Genomic DNA, 6,000 nt, shown 5'->3' on the forward strand with positions numbered 1-6,000 from the left:
GGGTTAAAGAACCATCACAGAGGAAACAGTTATTTGCTCAGTTCAACTTGCCCGCTCAAAACACACAACAAGAACGGGCTTTCTTCCGTCTACGACCATACCACAGGCAAAAAACCGGGTCTCGTCCGATCCCCGTAGTCAAATCCTGTAGGGCGAGAGTAGTACTTCGACGGGAGACCGCTTGGGAATATCTCGTGTTGTAGACTTCTATTTGACTCTACATTTTGTCGTGATATGACTTGTTTTACTTTGGTTTTCTTTGGGCATTGAGCTAATTAGCACGCGCGCTTGTAAACTTGTCGTCACAATTCATGCTTTATAAAATGCCCTTCCATGGAATCGTATCTGGGAAATGTTTTGTTTTCTCGAGTCCCCGTATGCTGAAAGGAATTTTTGAACGGGAAACATTAACTCTCTGCATTTTACCAATGCCATTGCCGGTGAAGGGTTAAAGAACCATCACAGAGGAAACAGTTATTTGCTCAGTTCAACTTGCCCGCTCAAAACACACAACAAGAACGGGCTTTCTTCCGTCTACGACCATACCACCTGCAAAAAACCTGGTATCGTCCGATCACAGTAGTCATATCCTGTAGTGCGAGAGTAGTACTTCGACGGGAGACCGCTTGGTAATATCTCGTGTTGTAGACTTCTATTTGACTATACATTTTGTCGTTATATGACTTGTTTTACTTGGTTTTCTGTGGGCATTGAGCTAATTAGCACGCGCGCGTGTAAAACTTGTCGTCACAATTCAAGCTTTAGAAAATGACATTCCATGGAATCGAATCGGGAAAAGCTTTGTTTACTCGAGTCCCCGGATGTTGAAAGGAATTTAAGAACGGGAAACATTAACTATCTGCATAATACCAATGCCATTGCCGGTGAAGGGATAAAGAACCATCACAGAGTAAACAGTTATTTGCTCAGTTCAACTTGCCCGCTCAAAACACACAACAAGAACGGGCTTTCTTCCGTCTACGACCTTACAACAGGAAAAAAACCGGGTCTCGTCCGATCCCCGTAGTGAATTCCTGTAGGGAGTTTGTAGTACTTCTACGGGAGACCTCTTGGGAATATCTCGTGTTGTAGACTTCTATTTGACTCTACATTTTGTCGTTATATGACGTTGTTTTTACTTTGGTTTTCTGTGGGCATTGAGCTAATTATGCACGCGCGCTTGTAAAACTTGTCGTCACAATTCAAGCTTTAGAAAATGACATTCCATGGAATCGAATCGGGGAAAAGCTTTGTTTACTCGAGTCCCCGGATGTTGAAAGGAATTTTTGAACGGGAAACATTAACTCTCTGCATTTTAACCAATGCCATTGCCGGTGAAGGGTTAAAGAACCATCACAGAGGAAACAGTTATTTGCTCAGTTCAACTTGCCCGCTCAAAACACACAACAAGAACGGGCTTTCTTCCGTCTACGACCATACCACAGGCAAAAAACCGGGTCTCGTCCGATCCCCGTAGTCAAATCCTGTAGGGCGAGAGTAGTACTTCGACGGGAGACCGCTTGGGAATATCTCGTGTTGTAGACTTCTATTTGACTCTACATTTTGTCGTTATATGACTTGTTTTACTTTGGTTTTCTGTGGGCATTGAGCTAATTAGCACGCGCGCTTGTAAAACTTGTCGTCACAATTCAAGCTTTAGAAAATGACATTCCATGGAATCGAATCGGGGAAAAGCTTTGTTTACTCGAGTCCCCGGATGTTGAAAGGAATTTTTGAACGGGAAACATTAACTCTCTGCATTTTACCAATGCCATTGCCGGTGAAGTTATAAAGAACCATCACAGAGGAAACAGTTATTTGCTCAGTTCAACTTGCCCGCTCAAAACACACAACAAGAACGGGCTTTCTTCCGTCTACGACCATACCACAGGCAAAAAACCGGGTCTCGTCCGATCCCCGTAGTCAAATCCTGTAGGGCGAGAGTAGTACTTCGACGGGAGACCGCTTGGGAATATCTCGTGTTGTAGACTTCTATTTGACTCTACTATTTGTCGTTATATGACTTGTTTTACTTTGGTTTTCTGTGGGCATTGAGCTAATTAGCACGCGCGCTTGTAAAACTTGTCGTCACAATTCAAGCTTTAGAAAATGACATTCCATGGAATCGAATCGGGGGAAAGCTTTGTTTACTCGAGTCCCCGGATGTTGAAAAGAAATTTTTAACGGGAAACATTAACTCTCTGCATGTTACCAATGCCATTGCCGGTGAAGGGTTAAAGAACCATCACAGAGGAAACAGTTATTTGCTCAGTTCAACTTGCCCGCTCAAAACACACAACAAGAACGGGCTTTCTTCCGTCTACGACCATACCACAGGCAAAAAACCGGGTCTCGGTCCGATCCCCGCAGACACATCCAGTAGGGCGAGAGTAGTACTTCGTCGGGAGTCCTACGGGGAATATCTCGTGGTGTTGACTTCTCAAGGCCTCTACACATTGTCGTTATATGACTTGTTTTACTTTGGTTTTCTGTGGGCATTGAGCTAATTAGCACGCGCGCTTGTAAAACTTGTCGTCACAATTCAAGCTTTAGAAAATGACATTCCCATGGAATCGAATCGGGGAAAAGCTTTGTTTTACTCGAGTCCCGGATGTTGAAAGGAATTTTTGAACGGGAAACATTAACTCTCTGCATTTTACCAATGCCATTGCCGGTGAAGGGTTAAAGAACCATTCACAGAGGAAACAGTTATTTGCTCAGTTCAACTTGCCCGCTCAAAACACACAACAAGAACGGGCGTTCTTCCGTCTACGACCATACCACAGGCAAAAAACCGGGTCTCGTCCGATCCCCGTAGTCGAAATCCTGTAGGGCGAGAGTAGTACTTCGACGGGAGACCGCTTGGGAATATCTCGTGTTGTAGACTTCTATTTGACATCTACATTTTGTCGTTATATGACTTGTTTTACTTTGGTTTTCTGTGGGCATTGAGCTAATTAGCACGCGCGCTTGTAAAACTTGTCGTCACAATTCAAGCTTTAAAAATGACATTCCATGGAATCGAATCGGGGAACAGCTTTGTTTACTCGAGTCCCCGGATGTTGAAAGGAAGTTTTTGAACGGGAAACATTAACTCTCTGCATTTTACCAATGCCATTGCCGGTGAAGGGTTAAAGAACCATCACAGAGGAAACAGTTATTTGCTCAGTTCAACTTGCCCGCTCAAAACACACAACAAGAACGGGCTTTCTTCCGTCTACGACCATACCACAGGCAAAAAACCGGGTCTCGTCCGATCCCCGTACTTCGACGGGAGACCGCTTGGGAATATCTCGTGTTGTAGACTTCTATTTGACTCTACATTTTGTCGTTATATGACTTGTTTACTTTGGTTTTCTGTGGGCATTGAGCTAATTAGCACGCGCGCTTGTAAAACTTGTCGTCACAATTCAAGCTTTAGAAAATGACATTCCATGGAATCGAATCGGGGAAAAGCTTTGTTTACTCGAGTCCCCGGATGTTGAAAGGAATTTTTGAACGGAACACATTAACTCTCTGCATTTTAACAATGCCATTGCCGGTGAAGGGTTAAAGAACCATCACAGAGGAAACAGTTATTTGCTCAGTTCAACTTGCCCGCTCAAAACACACAACAAGAACGGGCTTTCTTCCGTCTACGACCATACCACAGGCAAAAAACCGGGTCTCGTCCGATCCCCGTAGTCAAATCCTGTAGGGCGAGAGTAGTACTTCGACGGGAGACCGCTTGGGAATATCTCGTGTTGTAGACTTCTATTTGACTCTACATTTTGTCGTTATATGACTTGTTTTACTTTGGTTTTCTGTGGGCATTGAGCTAATTAGCACGCGCGCTTGTAAAAACTTGTCGTCACAATTCAAGCTTTAGAAATGACATTCCATGGAATCGAATCGGGAAAAGCTTTGTTTACTCGAGTCCCGGATGTTGAAAGGAATTTTTGAACGGGAAACATTAACTCTCTGCATTTTACCAATGCCATTGCCGGTGAAGGGTTAAAGAACCATCACAGAGGAAACAGTTATTTGCTCAGTTCAAACTTGCCCGCTCAAAACACACAACAAGAACGGGCTTTCTTCCGTCTACGACCATACCACAAGGCAAAAAACCGGTCTCGTCCGATCCCCGTAGTCAAATCCTGTAGGGCGAGAGTAGTACTTCGACGGGAGACCGCTTGGGAATATCTCGTGTTGTAGACTTCTATTTGACTCTACATTTTGTCGTTATATGACTTGTTTTACTTTGGTTTTCTGTGGGCATTGAGCTAATTAGCACGCGCGCTTGTAAACTTGTCGTCACAATTCAAGCTTTAGAAAATGACATTCCGATGGAATCGAATCGGGGAAAAGCTTTGTTTACTCGAGTCCCCGATGTTGAAAGGAATTTTTGAACGGGAAACATTAACTCTCTGCATTTTACCAATGCCATTGCCGGTGAAGGGTTAAAGAACCCATCACAGAGGAAACAGTTATTTGCTCAGTTCAACTTGCCCGCTCAAAACACACAACAAGAACGGGCTTTCTTCGTTCCGTCTACGACCATACCACAGGCAAAAAACCGGGTCTCGTCCGATCCCCGTAGTCAAATCCTGTAGGGCGAGAGTAGTACTTCGACGGGAGACCGCTTGGGAATATCTCGTGTTGTAGACTTCTATTTGACTCTACATTTTGTCGTTATATGACTTGTTTTACTTTGGTTTTCTGTGGGCATTGAGCTAATTAGCAGGCGGGCTTGTAAAACTTGTCGTCACAATTCAAGCTTTAGAAAATGACATTCCATGGAATCGAATCGTGGAAAAGCTTTGTTTACTCGAGTCCCGGATGTTGAAAGGAATTTTTGAACGGGAAACATTAACTCTCTGCATTTTACCAATGCCATTGCCGGTGAAGGGTTAAAGAACCATCACAGAGGAAACAGTTATTTGCTCAGTTCAACTTGCCCGCTCAAAACACACAACAAGAACTGGCTTTCTTCCGTCTACGACCATACCACAGGCAAAAAACCGGGTCTCGTCCGATCCCCGTAGTCAAATCCTGTAGGGCGAGAGTAGTACTTCGACGGGAGACCGCTTGGGAATATCTCGTGTTGTAGACTTCTATTTGACTCTACATTTTGTCGTTATATGACTTGTTTTACTTTGGTTTTCTGTGGGCATTGAGCTAATTAGCACGCGCGCTTGTAAAACTTGTCGTCACAATTCAAGCTTTAGCAAATGACATTCCATGGAATCGAATCGAGGAAAAGCTTTGTTTACTCGAGTCCCCGGATGTTGAAAGGAATTTTTGAACGGGAAACATTAACTCTCTGCATTTTACCAATGCCATTGCCGGTGAAGGGTTAAAGAACCATCACAGAGGAAACAGTTATTTGCTCAGTTCAACTTGCCCGCTCAAAACACACAACAAAACGGGCTTTCTTCCGTCTACGACCATACCACAGGCAAAAAACCGGGTCTCGTCCGATCCCCGTAGTCAAATCCTGTAGGGCGAGAGTAGTACTTCGACGGGAGACCGCTTGGGAATATCTCGTGTTGTAGACTTCTATTTGACTCTACATTTTGTCGTTATATGACTTGTTTTACTTTGGTTTTCTGTGGGCATTGAGCTAATTAGCACGCGCGCTTGTAAACTTGTCGTCACAATTCAAGCTTTAGCAAATGACATTCCATGGAATCGAATCGTGGAAAAGCTTTGTTTACTCGAGTCCCCGGATGTTGAAAGGAATTTTTGAACGGGAAACATTAACTCTCTGCATTTTACCAATGCTATTACCGGTGAAGGGTTAAAGAACCATCACAGAGGAAACAGTTATTTGCTCAGTTCAACTTGCCCGCTCAAAACACACAACAAGAACGAGAACGGGCTTTCTTCCCGTCTCCTAACCATACCACAGGCAAAAACCGGGTCTCGTCCGATCCACGTTTAGTCAAATCCTGTAGGGCGAGAGTAGTACTTCGACGGGAGACCGCTTGTGAATATCTCGTGTTGTAGACTTTCTATTTT

General features: G+C 44.0%; 7 non-coding genes and 3 pseudogenes across 7 annotated transcripts; all 10 read left to right on the forward strand.

Moving 5' to 3' along the window:
- Positions 1–87: 87 nt before the first annotated feature.
- On the forward strand, positions 88–206 carry LOC137986936 (5S ribosomal RNA). The gene has a single exon (XR_011120142.1). It is a non-coding gene; the product is annotated as a 5S ribosomal RNA (ribosomal RNA).
- Positions 207–976: 770 nt separating this feature from the next.
- Positions 977–1,095, forward strand: LOC137986958 (5S ribosomal RNA; annotated as a pseudogene).
- Positions 1,096–1,426: 331 nt separating this feature from the next.
- Positions 1,427–1,545, forward strand: LOC137986937 (5S ribosomal RNA). The gene has a single exon (XR_011120143.1). It is a non-coding gene; the product is annotated as a 5S ribosomal RNA (ribosomal RNA).
- Positions 1,546–1,872: 327 nt separating this feature from the next.
- On the forward strand, positions 1,873–1,991 carry LOC137986938 (5S ribosomal RNA). Its single transcript, XR_011120144.1, has one exon. It is a non-coding gene; the product is annotated as a 5S ribosomal RNA (ribosomal RNA).
- A 776-nt stretch (positions 1,992–2,767) lies between these two features.
- Positions 2,768–2,887, forward strand: LOC137986950 (5S ribosomal RNA; annotated as a pseudogene).
- A 746-nt stretch (positions 2,888–3,633) lies between these two features.
- Positions 3,634–3,752, forward strand: LOC137986939 (5S ribosomal RNA). The gene has a single exon (XR_011120145.1). It is a non-coding gene; the product is annotated as a 5S ribosomal RNA (ribosomal RNA).
- A 326-nt stretch (positions 3,753–4,078) lies between these two features.
- On the forward strand, positions 4,079–4,197 carry LOC137986954 (5S ribosomal RNA; annotated as a pseudogene).
- Positions 4,198–4,528: 331 nt separating this feature from the next.
- Positions 4,529–4,647, forward strand: LOC137986941 (5S ribosomal RNA). Its single transcript, XR_011120146.1, has one exon. It is a non-coding gene; the product is annotated as a 5S ribosomal RNA (ribosomal RNA).
- Positions 4,648–4,973: 326 nt separating this feature from the next.
- On the forward strand, positions 4,974–5,092 carry LOC137986943 (5S ribosomal RNA). The gene has a single exon (XR_011120148.1). It is a non-coding gene; the product is annotated as a 5S ribosomal RNA (ribosomal RNA).
- A 326-nt stretch (positions 5,093–5,418) lies between these two features.
- LOC137986944 (5S ribosomal RNA) lies at positions 5,419–5,537 on the forward strand. Its single transcript, XR_011120149.1, has one exon. It is a non-coding gene; the product is annotated as a 5S ribosomal RNA (ribosomal RNA).
- The last annotated feature ends 463 nt before the right edge of the window (positions 5,538–6,000 follow it).

Source organism: Montipora foliosa, unplaced genomic scaffold (assembly GCF_036669935.1).
Source record: "Montipora foliosa isolate CH-2021 unplaced genomic scaffold, ASM3666993v2 scaffold_303, whole genome shotgun sequence".
NCBI classification, from domain to species: Eukaryota; Metazoa; Cnidaria; class Anthozoa; order Scleractinia; family Acroporidae; genus Montipora; species Montipora foliosa.